We start from the raw sequence: 16499 nt of genomic DNA, 5'->3' as shown, positions 1-16499 counted from the left end.
TTCGCACACCAAATAAGATCAAGTTAAAATGACATTGCTTCACCTTGACATACATTTCTAGGGTGTAAGCTACTTTGGGGGAGTAAGTAAATGGTCCATTAGGAAAAATAGTGGGTATCACAACTGCCATTTCATCCATTATTGCTTCAAAGTATACTTTTTATCAAGTTCACAAGTCTTAAAATGGAGCTTGTCTGCAGAAGCTTTTTAATGTTATCATTCCTATACTTTTCCTGGAGGGAAGTAGATAAGTCAGTTTTCTGTGTATTCCAGAATTTAAAACAAAGACACCAAGGGAGTTGTGAAGACATTAGTCATGTCAGCATTAAGACCTCTAATTGTGGCACTTAAGATCTCACCACCAGAAGACTTCTTTTTTCTTAAAAACCTGATGCTGCCAAGTGAGGGCTGTGGACTTAGCCTAGGCCTCTCCAATGGAACCAGAGACCTAGATTTCATAGCTTTCCCTCAGATCCAGATTTGTTGCTCTAAACTGTATGGACCTCACCTACGTACATGTGGAACTCTCCTCCTGCACTAAATTTAACAGACATTGGATGAAGACCCCCAAATGGTCGACCTTTATACACACAAATCCATTTTTCTTCTCCACCTGTTCAGGTCTTTATGAATATTCCCATTTTATAGAATTTAGGACCAATAAACTTAAATTTGCCCAGACTCACCTAGTTAGTTACTACTAGAAAGTATAGAATGAGGAATCATGAAAAAAAGATGAGAAACTAAAAGCTTTACTTTTCCTTGAGCTTTTTGGATAACATATATTAATCCTGTGTCTTAGGGTGTCAGGGAAATTGGCTAGCCTTAGAATCTGGCTAACATCTGACCTACCTGGGCCCAGCACCTGTACTCTTTGCCATGATCTTTAATGTGCCAAAACACTGATGAAAAATCTCACTGCTTTCAGCTTAAGAAATCTCAGAACTCACCTCCTCCCATGGACACACAGACTCTACAACTCAATACAGAGCAATTCTTCCTGAAGAAGAACGGAGTGCTGATTGGGTGGCTTTGGCACAATGATGTTAGAGGAAGGACACAGAGGACAGGAAAGAGGAGGACCTGGTATCGATGGGAACACCACCCTGATGTGATGATTTGCACTAGGGAGGGTATCACTGAGGGGTGGCCTGCCCTAGGACACAGCAAAGAAACAGCCGTTTAAAGAGCAACTGCACTGTAAGTGAAGGAAAGTCATCTACTAATTCTAGAGTTTCCGCCAAAAAGTGTGGAACTCTTTGAACTCTCTGTGGGGTCTAAGGTGCCACCAGGCACCACTGTTTATATAACCCCTGACCTTGATAGTGTAGATGGGAGCAAGGTCCAGGTACTCAGCAAGCCCCAGGCTCTAAGTCTACATTAGTGCCAACCGTTCTACCAAGGTGGTCTCAATATGTGCTCCAGGTCTCCCCTGAACTGTGCCCAACCCAGTCATCCTGCCAGGACAGCCCTAGCCCACAGCACCTCAGGACCCCATCAGGCCTTCCCCGCTCCAGCCATCCTTCCAGGGTGGGAAGCAAAGAAGGCACACTTCTGCTTCAGTTCCAGCCATCCCTCCAGGACAACCCTGTAAGGGAGATGCTCTGAGAACCCCAGCACATGAATGTTTCAGTTCCAACTGTCTTGCTAAAGGCTGATCTGGTTCACAGCATCTTGTGTCCTTGTGGTTCATTTCTTTCTTTCTTTTTTTTCCCTAAGATTTTATTTATTTATTTGACAGACAGAGATCACAAGTAGGCAGAGAGGCAGGCAGAGAAAGAGAGGGGGAAGCAGGCTCTCTGCTTGATGTGGGGCTTGATCCCAGGATCCTGAGATCATGACCCAAGCCGAAGGTAGAGGCTTAACCCACTGAGCCACCCAGGTGCCCCTGTGGTTCATTTCTACTCCAGCCAGGGGTAGGGTGGCCCTGGTGCAGTACACCCTGGAACCCTCCAGGCTGCATCTGATTCAGTTCTAGCTGATCAGCCAAACCACTAGGCACATGTAGTCTCCAAAGGGAATGCTCCAATGCAAGGGGACTCAGGAACTGAAGAGGTAGGTGCTCTCCATAATTCACAGATACAACACAGTCAAAACAAAACAAAAAACCAAAAAACTAGACCAAGGAGTTATGTGATGAACAAAAGAATAAGATACTACATCCCCCACCAAAACCCTAATGAAACAGAGGTAAGTAATTTACCTGATAAAGAGTTCAAAGTAATGGTCATAAAGAAGCTCATACAACTCCAATGAAGAATGGAAGAATAAAGTGAAAACTTCAACAAAGAGTTAGAAAATATAAGAAAGTACCAAACAGAAGTCACAAAGTTGGAGATTATAATAACTGAACTGAAAAATACACCACAGGAAATCACCCACAGATTAGATGACACAAAATAGGTCAGTAGTCTGGTAGAGAGAATAGTGGAAGTTACCCAGTGAGAAGATCAAAAAGAAAAAAAATTTAAAAATGACAATAGTTTGAGACCTCTGGGACACAACATCTAGCATACTAACATTCGCATTATATTGCTCCCAGCAGAAAGAGAGATAAATGGGGCAAAAACCTTTTTTGAAGAAGTAATGGGTGAAAAGTTTGCTAACTTGGGGAAGGAAGCAGACAGCTGGGTCCAGATAACACAGTCCCAAACAGGAAGAATCCAAAGAGATCCAAACCAAGACATATTACTAAAAATAATGGCAGAAGTTAAAATCTTAAAACAGGAGAAAAACAAATAGTTGCATACAAGGGAAACCTCAAGAGTACCAGTTGATCTGTCAGCAAAAATGTTGCCGGTGCAAATGGAGGGGCGTACTACATTCAAAGTGCTGAAAGAGACAAACTTACAATTGAGAATATTCTACCTGGCAAGGTAATCATTCAGAATTTACGGTGGGCTAAAGAGTTTCCTAGAAAAACATACGCTAACATAGCTCATAAATAACTCTAAACTGGCCTTACCAGAAATGTTAAAGTGTCTTCTTTAAATAAAAAAGGCTATAACTAGAAATTATAAATATATGAAAGAAAAAAATCTCATTGGTAAAACCAAATATATAGTGAAAGTAGCAAATTAGCCACTTGAAAAGTTACTATAAAAGTTATAAGCAAAACCAACTCTGTAATAAGTAGTTAAGGGGTAAACAAAACAAAGTAAAATAAGATGTCAAAAACAAAGCACAGTGTGGGGAGTAAAAATGTGGGACACAAAAACTCATTTGAACTTAAGCATCCATCAGCTTAAAATAAGACTACTACATATGTAAGCCAACGTATATGATCTTCATGGTAACAAGCCAAAAGCCTACAATAGACTAAAAGAAAACAATAAAGAGAAAGGAACCCAAATATAACACTAAAACATACCATCAAATCTCATGGAAGAGATTGAAAGAACTACAAAAAGAACCAGAAAGCAATGAACAAAATGGCAGTAAGAATATACATTTCAGTAACTACTTTTCATGTAAATGGACTCAGTGCTCCAATAAAAAGGTACAAAGTGGCAAAATGTATAAACCAATTCTTTTACATATATGTTGCTATATACTGCCTACTCACTTCAGATCTAAAGACACACAGAGACTCAAAGTGAAAAGATGGAAAAGGAGTCCATGCAAAGGGCGATGGAAAGACAGCTAGTGCAGCAGTATTTCTGTCCGACAAAGCAGACTTGAAAATAAAAACAGACAAAAGACGAAGAAGGGCATTACATAATGATAAAGGGGTTAATCCAAGAAGAGGACATAACAATTTTACATGTTTATGCAGCCATCATAGGAATATCCAAATATAAAAAGCAAATGTTAACAGACATAAAGGGAAAAATTAACAGTAATACATTAGGGGACTTTAACACCCCACTTACATTAATGGATAGATTGGACAGAATCAAGAAGATAATACTGGCCTTAAATGATGTATTAGATCAGATGGACTTAATAGATATAAAGAACATTCCAACCCCAGACAGCAAAAGACACATTTCACTCAAGTGTACAAGGGACATTCTCCAGGACAAATCACATGTTACACGGCAAAACAACTCTCAGTGGTTTTAAGATTAAAATAACCTTTCTTAATATGAATCTTAATATGAATCTTTCATCATATGAAACTCGAAAACAATTACAGGAAGAAAAATGGGGCAAAAAACCCCCACAAGCACCTGGATGCTAAACAGTATGTTGCTAAACAACCAATGGGTCAATGAAAAAAATCAAAGAGGAAATTTAAAAATACCCTGACACAAATAAAAATGGAAACAGCTTTTTTAAAATCTATGGGATACAACAAAAACAATTCTAAAAGGGAAATTCATTATGGGAGTTATGGGAGTATCTCAAGAAATAAGAAAAATCCCAAATGAACCATTTAATTTTATACCTAAAACAACTAGAAAAAGACTGAACAAAGGCTAAAGTTAGTACAAGAAAAGAAATGATGATCAAAATGAAAATAAATGAAATAAAGACAAAAAATAGAAAAGATCAGCAGACCAAACAGGTTCTTTGAAAAGATAAATAGAATCAATAAACCTTTAACCAGACTAATAAGAAAAAAATTGAGGGCCAAAGTAAATCAGAAATGAAAGAGAAGTTACAACTAACACCACAGAAACAAAGGCTCTTAAGACAGTACTACAATTATTTGCCAATAAATTGGAAAACATAGAAGAAATAAATTTCTTGAAACAAACTTTCAAGACAGAATCACAAGAAATTAAAAATCTGAACAGACTGAGTACAAGTAATGAAATTCAATTAGTAATTTAAAAAACTTCCGCAAACCAATAGTCCAGTACCAGATAGGTTCACAGCTCAATTCTAGCAAATACTTAAGACTTCCTATCTATCCTCAAATTATTCAAAAAATTTTAGAGGAAAGAATGCTTCAAACTCATTTTGGCCAGTATCCCTAATGAACATGGATGGAAAAATCCTCAACATAATATTAGCAAACTCAATTCAAAATACACTGGAAAGATCATACACCACTGTCAAATGGGATTCATTCCAGGGATACAAAGATTGTTCAGTATCTGCAAATCAATTAACATGCTATGCCACATTAATAAAACAAAGGATACAATCAAATGATCATATCAGTAGAATCAGAAAAGCTTTAACAAAATTCAACAAAGCACGTAAGGACGGACCTTATTAGCTCAATAATAAAGGCCATATATGGCAAACTGACAGCTAACATCATACTCAATGGTGAAAAGCTGAAGCTTTTTCTCCAGGATCAAGAGGATGACAAGAATGCCCACTCTTGCTATTTTCATTCAAGAAGTTCTTGCTAGTATTAGAAGTCCTTGCCATAGAAATTAGATAAAAAAACAAAGGCAACCAAATCAGAAAGAAAGTAGTAAAGTTTACAGAAGACATGAGACTTTATGCAGAAAAACCTAAAGATTTCACCAAAAATCTATTAGAATAAATGAGTTTAGGAAAGTCACAAGATACAAAATAACATTCAGAAATGGATTGTGTTTCAATACACTAATATTGAAACATGAAGAAGTTTAAAAGACAATACCATTTACAGTTGGGTCACAAAGAATAAAACACTAGGAATAAATTTAACCAAGGAAGTGAAATAAATTTAATCAAGGAAGTTCAGAAACTACTTTGAAGACCCTGGCATGAAATACATCGAAGATGACACAAATAAATGGAATGGTAATCTGTGCTCATGGATTGGAAAAGTTAGTATTACCAAATGTCCATATTATTCAGTACAATCCCTATCAAAGTACTAATGATATTTTTCATAGATTTGGGACAGAGAATCCTTAGATTTGTATGGAACCATGAAGGACCCGAATAGCAAAACAATTTTGAGAAAGAAGTAAGCTACAGGTTCCATGTTCTCTGATTTTTAACTACCACAAAGCTATAGAAATCAAAGAGTATGGTACTGACATGAAAATGGACATGTAGATCAATGGGATAGAACACAGTACCCCTCTCCCCATCAAAAGATTTCATCCATATGTGATCAATAATGACAAGGAGGCAAAATATACAATGGAAAAAAGACATTCTCTTCAATAAGTGGTGCTGAGAAAATAGGACAGCTATATAAAAAAGAATGAAACTAGAGTACTATTATATAGTAAAATAAATTCAAGATAAATTAAAGACTTGACTATAAGACCTGAAACTATAAAAATCCTAGAAGAAAACACAGGCAGTAAGTTATTTGACATCAGTTTTACTAATATTTTTTTCGACCAGTGTCTTCAGGCAAAGGCAACACAAACTAAAATATATAAAAATGACGCTATCAAACTAAAAAGCTTTCACAGAGTAAAGGAAGCCATCAACAAAATGAAGACAACCTACAGAATGGGAGAAAGCATTTGCAAACTGCACATCTGTTAAAGGTTTACTATCCACAAGAGATAAGGAGCTCAGACAACGTAATAGCAGAAATGCAAATAATCCAATTAAAAAATGAGAAGACCTGAATAGACAATTTTTTTACCAAGGATGACATGCTAGGACCAAAAGGCACAAGAGAAGCAGCTCAACATGAATAATCAGGGAAACGCAAATGAAAACCACAAGGACATAGCACCTCACACAAGTCAGAATGGCTCTTATCAAAAAGACCAGAAGTAACAAGTGTCGGTGAAGATGTAGAGAAAGGGAACCCTTGTGCACTATTGGTGGGAATGTCAATTGGTGCAGCCATGATGGGAAAGAGTATGGCAGTTTCTCAAAAAATTAAAAATAGAAATCCCATGGGATCCAACAATTCCACTTTGGAGTATTTATTCAAAGAAAATGAAAAGAGTCTGAAGAGCTATCTGGACCTCACTGTTCATTGCAGCATTATTGACAACAGCAGAGATATGGAAGTAGCCTACCTGTCCAGTGATAGATGAATGGATAAAGAAGATGTGGTACGTAATATACGATGGAACATTACTCAGCCATTTAAAAAATGAAATCTTGCCATCTGTGAAAACATGGATTAATCTAGAAGGTATTTGCCTAAGTGAAATAAGTCAGAGGAAGGTAAATATAGGATTTATTTATATGTGGAATCTAAAAAACAAAACAAATGAAAAAAATAAGACAGAAACAGATGCACAGATATAGGAAATAAGCTGTTGGTTACCACAGGGGTTGGCAAAAAAAAAAAAAAAAAAGGGGGAGAAAGGGATTAAGTAGTACGAGCTTCCAGTTATAAAGTAAGTTACAGTGAAGTAATGTATAGCCTGGGAAATAAAGTCAGTAAGATTATAACAACTTTGTATGGTGAGAAATGGTAACTAGACTTCCTGTAAGGATCATTTTGGAATGTCTAAAAATACTGAGTTACTAGGGTGCCCACCAGAAACAAATAGGGTATTGTATGTCAAGGATACTTTAATTAAAAAGATTAAATAAAGTACAATATTTACTACTGAATTTCCACTGGAACTTAAAAAGTAACTGTAGTCTCTTTTATTTATTTAAGGGACTGAGGTAATACAGAACAAAAATTGAAAATCTCCCAACTACTACTTCGTAGTTGAACTAGACTGTAGGCAACTCTTAAGTTTCTCTCTACCATGGTGTACCCTGGCAGAACAGCAGCCTTCCCCAGGGTGATCTTTAGTCCGGGGCTACATGCGGCAGGTGCACACCCAGCATGTTACATGGCTTCCCAGGGGCTTCTCTGCAGATGTTGCAGTAACACTGAGCCCCTATTCCTCCACTTCAAGAATGTTGGATGGAAAGGAGACAGTGGCCCCTTTGACAGACGCATACTCCCTACCTCGTCCAACCCCATGACTACATGGCCTGCTTCCCTCACCTGAATTTTTGCCCATACTATGGAATTTGTGGGGGGGGGGAAAGTTGGTGCACAAGTTGGGTCCTGACTCCTCAAAGTGCCCATGGAAACAACTTCACCAAAGTGCCTATTTCACAGATAAATCTTCCAGGACTTGAAGACATTTCTGCACAGAATTCTTTGTCATGGGCTATGAAGGACTTACTGAATCCCATGCTAACTAAGTTTGCCATTTAATGTGTCTCATAAATAGGCAAAGCATTATTAAGGGTTGTACTCGAAGCACGTGGATTCTCCTACTGTAGGGGCTGGCGAACTGCAGCCTCTAGGTCAAAACCAGGCTGGATGTTTTTGTAACTAAAGACTTACTGGAGCACAGCCTGGGCATCTGTTTATGTATCATGTCTGCTGCTTTTTGATTAAAGCAACAGAGTCAGTTGATTGTGAAAGACCCCACAAGGCCCACAAAGCCTACGAAGTTTGCTCTTTCAACCTTTACAACAAAGTTTGCTAATTCCTGTTCTACACGAGGAAAGACCAGGACTTTTTTTTTTTTTTTTTTTTTTTTAGGAGTTCATTACAACAGTATAAAATAGTGGAAAAGAATTCAGGTGCTGGAGGCAAGCAAAGTCAAGCTTGATGATCAGCTCTGCTACTAACTGTCACAGCTTTCTACTTGGTAAGTTTCAGTTTCTTCATCTATAAAATGGTTATAATAATACCTCCATCTCACAGGAGATTTTAAAAAGAATTTTGTCTCAAAAAATGCTCAGCACATTGACTAGCAAATATTGTAAGCTCTTGATGAAGTTGTTCCTCTTTTATGAGTAATTTGCAGGCTAGGTAGTGACCTCACACAAAAAGAATCAAACGGCAGACCCGTCCCTCGAAACTGGGCATAAGGTTTAAGCAGACACAGCTGACAGAGAATTAGGACCCAGTAAGAATAGTTCTTAAAGTGTTTTCTCCTCATTTCCAAGGCAGTGGGAACTTTGAGAAAGCAGAACAAGGACAAATGTGGAAAACAACTCAAGGGCACTGCTTTCTCTTGACCTTGGCTGTGAGTTAAGTAGGATATTGAAAATGGGGACAAGTGAACATCTTGGACCTGTAATGTCAACCTGATAGAAATTAAAGCATGGGACGGAAGGATAGAGCACACAGTTACCTCGATCTAAATCTGCAAGCCAAGAGGACCAGCGCCGCCCATACACACAAACACCGTTCTTTCAAGTTCATCTTCAAGTAATCTTGTAAACAGAAACTTTGAACAAAAGACACCTGTAAATAATTGATGGACAGTTACTGAAGCATGTTGGGCAGTGTTTGTAATATTGATTTTGGACTGTGAACAAAGCAGAGCTCTTCAAGCCCATACGTTAGTCCTTTTCTCTCCTTTTGGTGCCATCAATATTCATGGCCTGCTCACATGTTAGGAATGTGAAATGATACTTCTTTCATGTTGCTCATTGGGGCCTTTGCTCTCTGTGGATAGGGTCTCTGACCCATCCTTTAATTATCAGCTTTGATCCTCTTAATGAGGAGTTATCAAAATAGTTCAGGACACTGAATTATTAATTGAATAACTGTAATTAACGATCAAGGAATGGAAGCCAGCAAATGAACTTTGGTCCCCTATTTCCAAATTCGAAATCCTACTCTCAATAGTTCAGCTCGGGTCTCTGAACTTCCTGCCGTCTTTTTGAATTGCATCTTCACCCTTGCTTTGTTACATATATTAAGTTCAACATTCAGTGCTTTATAGACCATTCATAGACATCCTAGAAAATAAAATCATGTCCTTGCAATTTTAGCATGGCAATAACTGAAAAGAAAACATAAAAAATAATCCATCATTTTTCTCTCACTCACACACAAATCAATAGAGCAGAATGCTTAGGTCAGCTCAGTGGGGGCATGGGTGGAGATTGGAATCAGGACAATACTTGGGCATATTTAAATATTTATGAGTGCTGTATATCTCACAGAGGACTGAAACGGATTCTTAATGCCACAGTAAAGAAACTGGAGTAAAACCAGTAAGTTTCAGCTTGAGGAAAAGTTAGGGACAACTCTTAAAACTGTCAAAATCAGAACAATTGGTATTTGATGCTGCCACATGTTATTTCAATCACTGCCTCTCCTGATTCACTAGTAGAGGACAGGCCAAGAGTGCGACTAGGGAAGGGGACCTCTCTAAGATGCTGAGTCTGGCATTCTCAAGGGAAAGGGGCATTGCCTGTGGGAAAATCAGCACAGATGGCTCTGAATGGTGTTGGAGGCACTTGGGCTGTGGTCAGTGAGAGTAAAGCAGAAAGACATTAAAGGGTGTTTGTGAAAGGCTCTTATTTCACCTCTGATTAGACAAAAGAGGTGTGCCAACTCTGTTCCTCCTGTGTTTCTCCATTCTATGTTTATTTCTTTTCCCTCCTGACATCTCAAATGTAAAAGGGGGTGAGAAGTGGGGCAGAAGTTTATTTAGGCTCAAGGTAGGGCCTGAAAGCCATGTCTACTCAATAGGAAAATATTTGTAAAAATTGATAGATTTGACTACATAAAAAGCAAAACATTGCACATGGCAAAGCCACATTAACCAAACTAAATGTCAGACTAGGAATCGTATTCACAGCTCATGTGACCCAAAAATTTGAGTTGCCATATGTACAAAGCTTTTACAAGTCAGTGAGTAATATACAAACACCTCAATAGTACAAAGTTCATAAACAGTGTGATAGTTCACAAAAGAAGAAAGACCGAAATGATAATGGTTTGCAGTTTTTGATGAAGAGTAGAGACAAAACAGTCTTTCACGGATCGTTTGGCCAATATTAAAAAGGAAGAGAACATTTAACAAGAGTTGCGGGGGCGTGGTGATACACGGTACGTACTGGATCTCAAGAGTCTTAGCAAAGTCATACTTCCTGACTCAAGATGTCTACTTCTGGGAATTTAAGGAATTACCAGGCCAAGTGGCAAAAGCAAGAATACGAATCATAGACTTTTTGTAACAGCAAAAATCAGAAATCCTGAAGAACCATCAAAAGGGGCTATACTTTGGGTTCTGGGCAAAGTACATTCCATTTTCCTTCTTCTGGTAATTCCAAAAGACATCAATCACTTGGCCAAGGACCCAGAAAAGGAGGAGAGGCAGACGTGCTAGGCCCCTCGGGACTCAAATAACAACCCAGCAGTAAGGGCCTGGTTTTCTTTTCTTCCTCTCCCTCCTCTCCTCCTTCCTTTCTCTTCGCCCTCCATTGCTCCCCCTGCCTCCCTGCCTCCTACCTTCCTTCCTTCCTTGATTCCTGGGTATCCTGGGTGAGGCGCTGGAGAAGCACCCAGAAAGGTCAAAGACTGCAGACGAAAATAGCCCTCCTAAAAACCTCACCTTCTTTTGTGCAAACACCTGGGAAGAGAGCAATTCCACTGTGCAGAAATCTTTAAGCCCATCTGCCTAGTGTTGAATGAACACTAGGAAAAACGTGGGCAGCCATCCTGTAGCCCAGTGGGTACCGTCACAGCGCAGTCCCTCTTCCACAATGTTGAGTCTGTCTCTCCGCTGCAGGGCCCGTGGATGAACTTGGACTTCCACTACCCTCTCGCAGGAGCAAGCGAGTGTGCCCCCTCCCGTGTAGACTCTGGTCAGGGCCTGTCTTTCGCATCCCCTACAGTAATGAGGCAATCCCCCTTCCTCAAGAGGATGTGGGCAGAACGCTGAATCCCATGTCTCTCATACAGTGTAATGAGAAAATGCTCTTCCCATGTGGGCAGAACTCTGACTTCAGCCCCCAGCTCACTACAACAGTAATGAACAGGTCCCTGCCCTGTATAGCCTGTGGCAGAATTTTGATTCCATTCCTTCTGCAGGGACAAGGTGACCCCCCCCCACTTCTCCCTCATGTGCCTCAGTGCATAAAACCCTGTCTTTTGTCCTCACTCACAGGTAATGAGGCATATCTCCAGCTCCCCATCCCCAACTGAGAATACTGTGGTGTTGAATCCTGTCACCAACACAAAAGTAAGGTGGAAGAAAATAGCACTGCAGAGGCTTTATAAGCTAAATTGACATTTCAACCACAACCCACAAGAGTGAGCCAGGACATACATTTTGAACTTAATAGGTTGACTAGCTGTCAAAATAGAAGATTTAAATGGGACCCAGGGTTGAATAATATGTTATTCAAAATGTCTAGGATACAGACCAAAATTACTCATCATACCAAGAACAGGAAAATCTCAACTTACGAAAATATCATTAGCAGATGTCAACATTGAGATGGCAGAGATGCTGTAATTTTCAGACAAGGATTTTCAAGCAGCTGGCATAAAAATGGTCCAATGGGTAATTTTGACACTCCTGAAGCATATATAATAAGATAGGCTATCTCAACAATGCAATAGAAGATATAAAGAAGAACTAAATTGAAATTTTAGAACTGAAAAGTATAGTAAGTGATATGTTAAAAAGAGCTTCAATGGATGGGTTTCATAGCAAAAATGAAATGTGATAGGGAAAAAAAATCAGTTAACTTAAAGATAGATCAATAGAAATTACCCAGTCTGAGACACAGAGGAGCAGCTTGAAGGAAAATAAAATGAGCCTCAGGGGCCTGTGACAAAAGAACAAGAGATCAAAGATTCATCCCCTAAGAGTCCCATAATGAGAGGAAAAGGAATATGGTGCTCAAGAAATCAGCTGAAAACCTCCCAAATTTGTCAGAAGACATACACCTGTAAATTCAAAGGTCTATGTACAGGGGCGCCTGGGTGGTGTGGTGGGTTAAGCCTCTGCCGTCATATTGGGTCATGATCTCAGGGTCCTGGAATTGAGCCCCGCTTCGGGCTCTCTGCTCAGTGGGGAGCCTGCTTACCCCTCTCTCTGTCTCTGCCTGCCTCTCTGCCTACTTGTGGTCTCTCTCTCTGTCAAATAAATAAATAAAATCTTTAAAAAAAAAGGTTGCTGGGGGGAGGGGGTTTGGGAGAAGGGGGTGGGATTATGGACATTGGGGAGGGTATGTGCTTTGGTGAGTGCTGTGAAGTGTGTAAACCTGGTGATTCACAGACCTGTACCCCTGGGGATAAAAATATATGTATATAAAAAATTAAAAATTTAAAAAAAGGTCTATGTACAAATTTTTCATTTCTCTGTGATAAATATGCAATTATTGGGTTCTATGGTAAGTGAATGTTTAACTTTGTAAGAAAGGTTGCTAAACTTTTTCAGTTATATAACGTTCTACATTCCTATCAGCCAACATGTGAGAGATTCAGTTACTCTGCATACCCCCCCCAGCGCTGTACAAATGCTTATTGTTATTCATGGTAGTTATTATCTACAAAGTCACCGTGAACATTACATTAATGAGTCCTAAATTATTGTTCTTTTGGGTTTATAGGGCTATGTTTCTGTGGGCCTCTGGTCACATTTTCATCAACCACTCAATATAGGACCTTATTTTATATATGTTTCTGTTTAAAGACACCTTATTCAGGGGGTGCCTGGGGGCTCAGTCTATTAAGTGTCTGACTCCTGATTTTGGCTCAGGTTCTGATCTCAGGATTGTGAGACTGAACACCACATTGGGCTCTGTACTCAGCACTCAAGTCTGCTTGGGATTCTCTCCCTCCCTTGCTCTCTGTCCCTCCCCCCACTCATGCTATAAATAAATAAATAAAATTCTTTAAGGATAAAGACACCTTATTTAACACAACAATGTTGATTAACATTGAACTCCTGGCCAAAAGCCCTGTAACCCATGCTAGAACAAAGCTTATTTAACACATGTATTTTCTACTGGGTAAAACACAGCAAGCACTTCAGTACTGTGCTTAAATTCTATCTCAAACAGTGCAATCACCAACACAAAGCTCAAACTGCCAGAATATGTGGTGCTAAGAAGACTGCAGAAAGGACTCTTATTTACTCTATAGGACTTGAAACAAAAAGGCCAAGAATCCCTGTATTCAACCTCAGCTGTGAACATCTGCATTGGGCAACCCAGATTGTTGTACCGCTCCGAGTAGGCGCATGTCCAAATGACTGTGAATGCTCTCTGAATATTGATTTTGGGGATACAAATAAATTTTAGCAAGTAGACAAATTCACAAATACAGGACCCATGAATAAGGAGGGACCCATTATACCGCCATCAATTTTATGGTTTTGACATGGTATAAAAGGTACACTTCTACTCTACTAATTTTTTAACTTCTTCTGTCTTAAAATATTTCAAAATAAAGCATTATTATAAGGAGGGGTGACTAAATATATTATCAGACCTATGAACAATGAATTACTAAAGAAACATTAACATGACATTGACCTTTCTCAATCCTTTTTCAATTAAAATATACACATATATCTCATATATAAAATGTTAAGGGGAAAGACAATCTGTGGGTTTCAACTTTCTCCTTCCCTGTCTTCCTCTGATTCAGGTTCACTAACATATTTAATCTCCACCTGGGTTCCCTTTGCATATTCCCTTGGCTTACCTGGTCATTCTAACATAAAATTGAATTATTATTCCAGGGCAGAGAAGACAATCCAGATAGCTAGATATGACATTCTGTTTAAGTGGTAAAATTCTCTGAGATGACCATATATCAGAATGTTTGGAAAGACTGTTGTGTAGCCATCAGAATTCATCTATTGCCTTTTCTGTCTGATCCCCCACATTCTAGGTTTTGATTCAAGTCTAAGAAATCTTTGGCTCCGATATACGGAAGTTGCTAGGAAAAGAAAAGGAACTGATGTTAATGAGGACCAATTATGAGTAAGGCGCAACACGGTCCCAAGATCTTCCAGAAAAACAGAGTCAGTTTTAGAAAAAAAATGAAAAGCCATCCCGAATACTCACAAATGTTATCAGAGCTTGTCGTGTTCCTACCTCACCTTTTTCAGAGGACTATAATTTGAGAGTAAATGTTGGGAAATAGTAACGTTAGAAACCCCAAGCCATTCTCATGGCTTTCAAGGCTTCCAACACCCCCCTCCCCTACCCCAGAGAAGGCAGTATAAAAATAAAGCTATCTCAGGGTGGTGATATTAAAATCAAAAGAAAAGAGATGTGGAAGCTAATGCTATAATTAATTTTATAATTACACAAGACTCTCCAGAACTGGGAGTTTGAGTTCTTAGAAAATAAATAAATTTAAATGAGAATTACTTAACTAAAAATTTGATAAGACACTAATTGATTTTAGTAAAAAGACATTACGTGAAGTATAGTCAGCAAGACTGACAAAATAAGGAAGTACGTGTCTTGGAGTTTAATGGAACATCATCCCAATTGCCAAGACGCTGAATCAGCAGAAAACAGGAGCCCACAGGATGCTATTGGGTAGGAAGAGGTTATTTTCATGGCTAAAAGGAGTGGGCAAGGCCTGGGGTAAAAATCTCTTCTGGCTCTGCAGTTCCACATGTGATTTGACTGCACAAGCTGGTTGGGCTCCTCCCGCTGTGGGCCCCAAGACTTCGAACCATCCGAGGAGCAGGCAGTTCTTCTAAGGAGGGTTCTTCTGTGAGTAAGCATGACTCATGGACTTCTGTCTACAAGTGGGGCAGGGTTGGAAGAATCTGGGCTGTTTTTAGACCTTCTGGTCAGCTGTATTTGTGTAACAAATTTTGTGATGAACAGAAAACCCTCAGGAAAAAAAAAAGGGGGGGGGTGCCTAGGACCTTAGACCATCTGAGATTTCTTCAGGGCAGAGAAAAGTACCCCTTAAACCTGGGCCACTGCTTAAGGCCAGAAAAACAAGGACAAAATTCAGGCCTGAGAGAAAAAAGATGCTTATTTTCATTTGACCTCCAATGGAGACTTAAAGCCACATATATTTTTCACTAAGTATCCCTATTCTATTTTGTCACAATCTTTCTCTAACAAAGGAAAATTCCTTTTATCTTAAGTTTCTGTCTAAAAAGTTCTCCTTGTCAGAAACATAGTGAGTATTGTGTTATCATGTGCAATGTGAAATCAGTGCTAATGACTGCGTTTGGAATAAAGTGTAGATAGGCAAATTATAAAACCAAGCTCTATTTCATAGCATCCCCATGGAGGGACCATAGTGGATGTTGGTTTATTGAATCAAAGTAAAGCCTTTGTTGGTAAAAGTGCCTGATGACATAATTAAACCTTTGATCATGTGTAATGTTTGAGCCCTGCTTTAGCTTTTTACTACACATGTAAAAGCAATAGTAACTCTTTTAACAGAGTTAAAAAAGAGGAAGACTCAAGAAACAAAGTTTTTGTTTTTTTTTGTTTTTTTGTTTGTCCCTGATCATTGGAATAGCTGTGGTGTGGTACAGATCAATTGCTAGAGATGCCTTTGTACATCAGATGTATTCAAGAGATACATTGATTCAGTCACTCAGAATAAATCAGAGCTCATCTAATGGGAGGTTAAGATACTAGAAGCACATCAGCTTCAATTTTCCTGCAGTTTTCATCCTCCAACTGTATCTGAAATTTCGTTGTCCAGACAGTCCCAAGACACTGACGGAGACATGTAGTTAATTTTCCCATTAGAATCTAAGATGTTTTTAAAGGTAGGCAGATCATTCTCAGGAAACTTGACTCTTTAAATAAGTCACAGTTGTTAGCAAAATGGCATGTTGAAAATGTAGGCCCATGAGGGTGAATGGTTCCCTTTCGATTTGCTTTTTTAAGTTTTTATTTAGAAATAGTTAGAGGACTTGCCGGGATAA

The sequence above is a fragment of the Mustela nigripes genome, chromosome 2, assembly GCF_022355385.1.
Source record: "Mustela nigripes isolate SB6536 chromosome 2, MUSNIG.SB6536, whole genome shotgun sequence".
NCBI lineage: Eukaryota > Metazoa > Chordata > Mammalia > Carnivora > Mustelidae > Mustela > Mustela nigripes.
The sequence above is the reverse complement of the archived record's forward strand: the minus strand, read 5'-3'. Positions refer to the sequence as shown.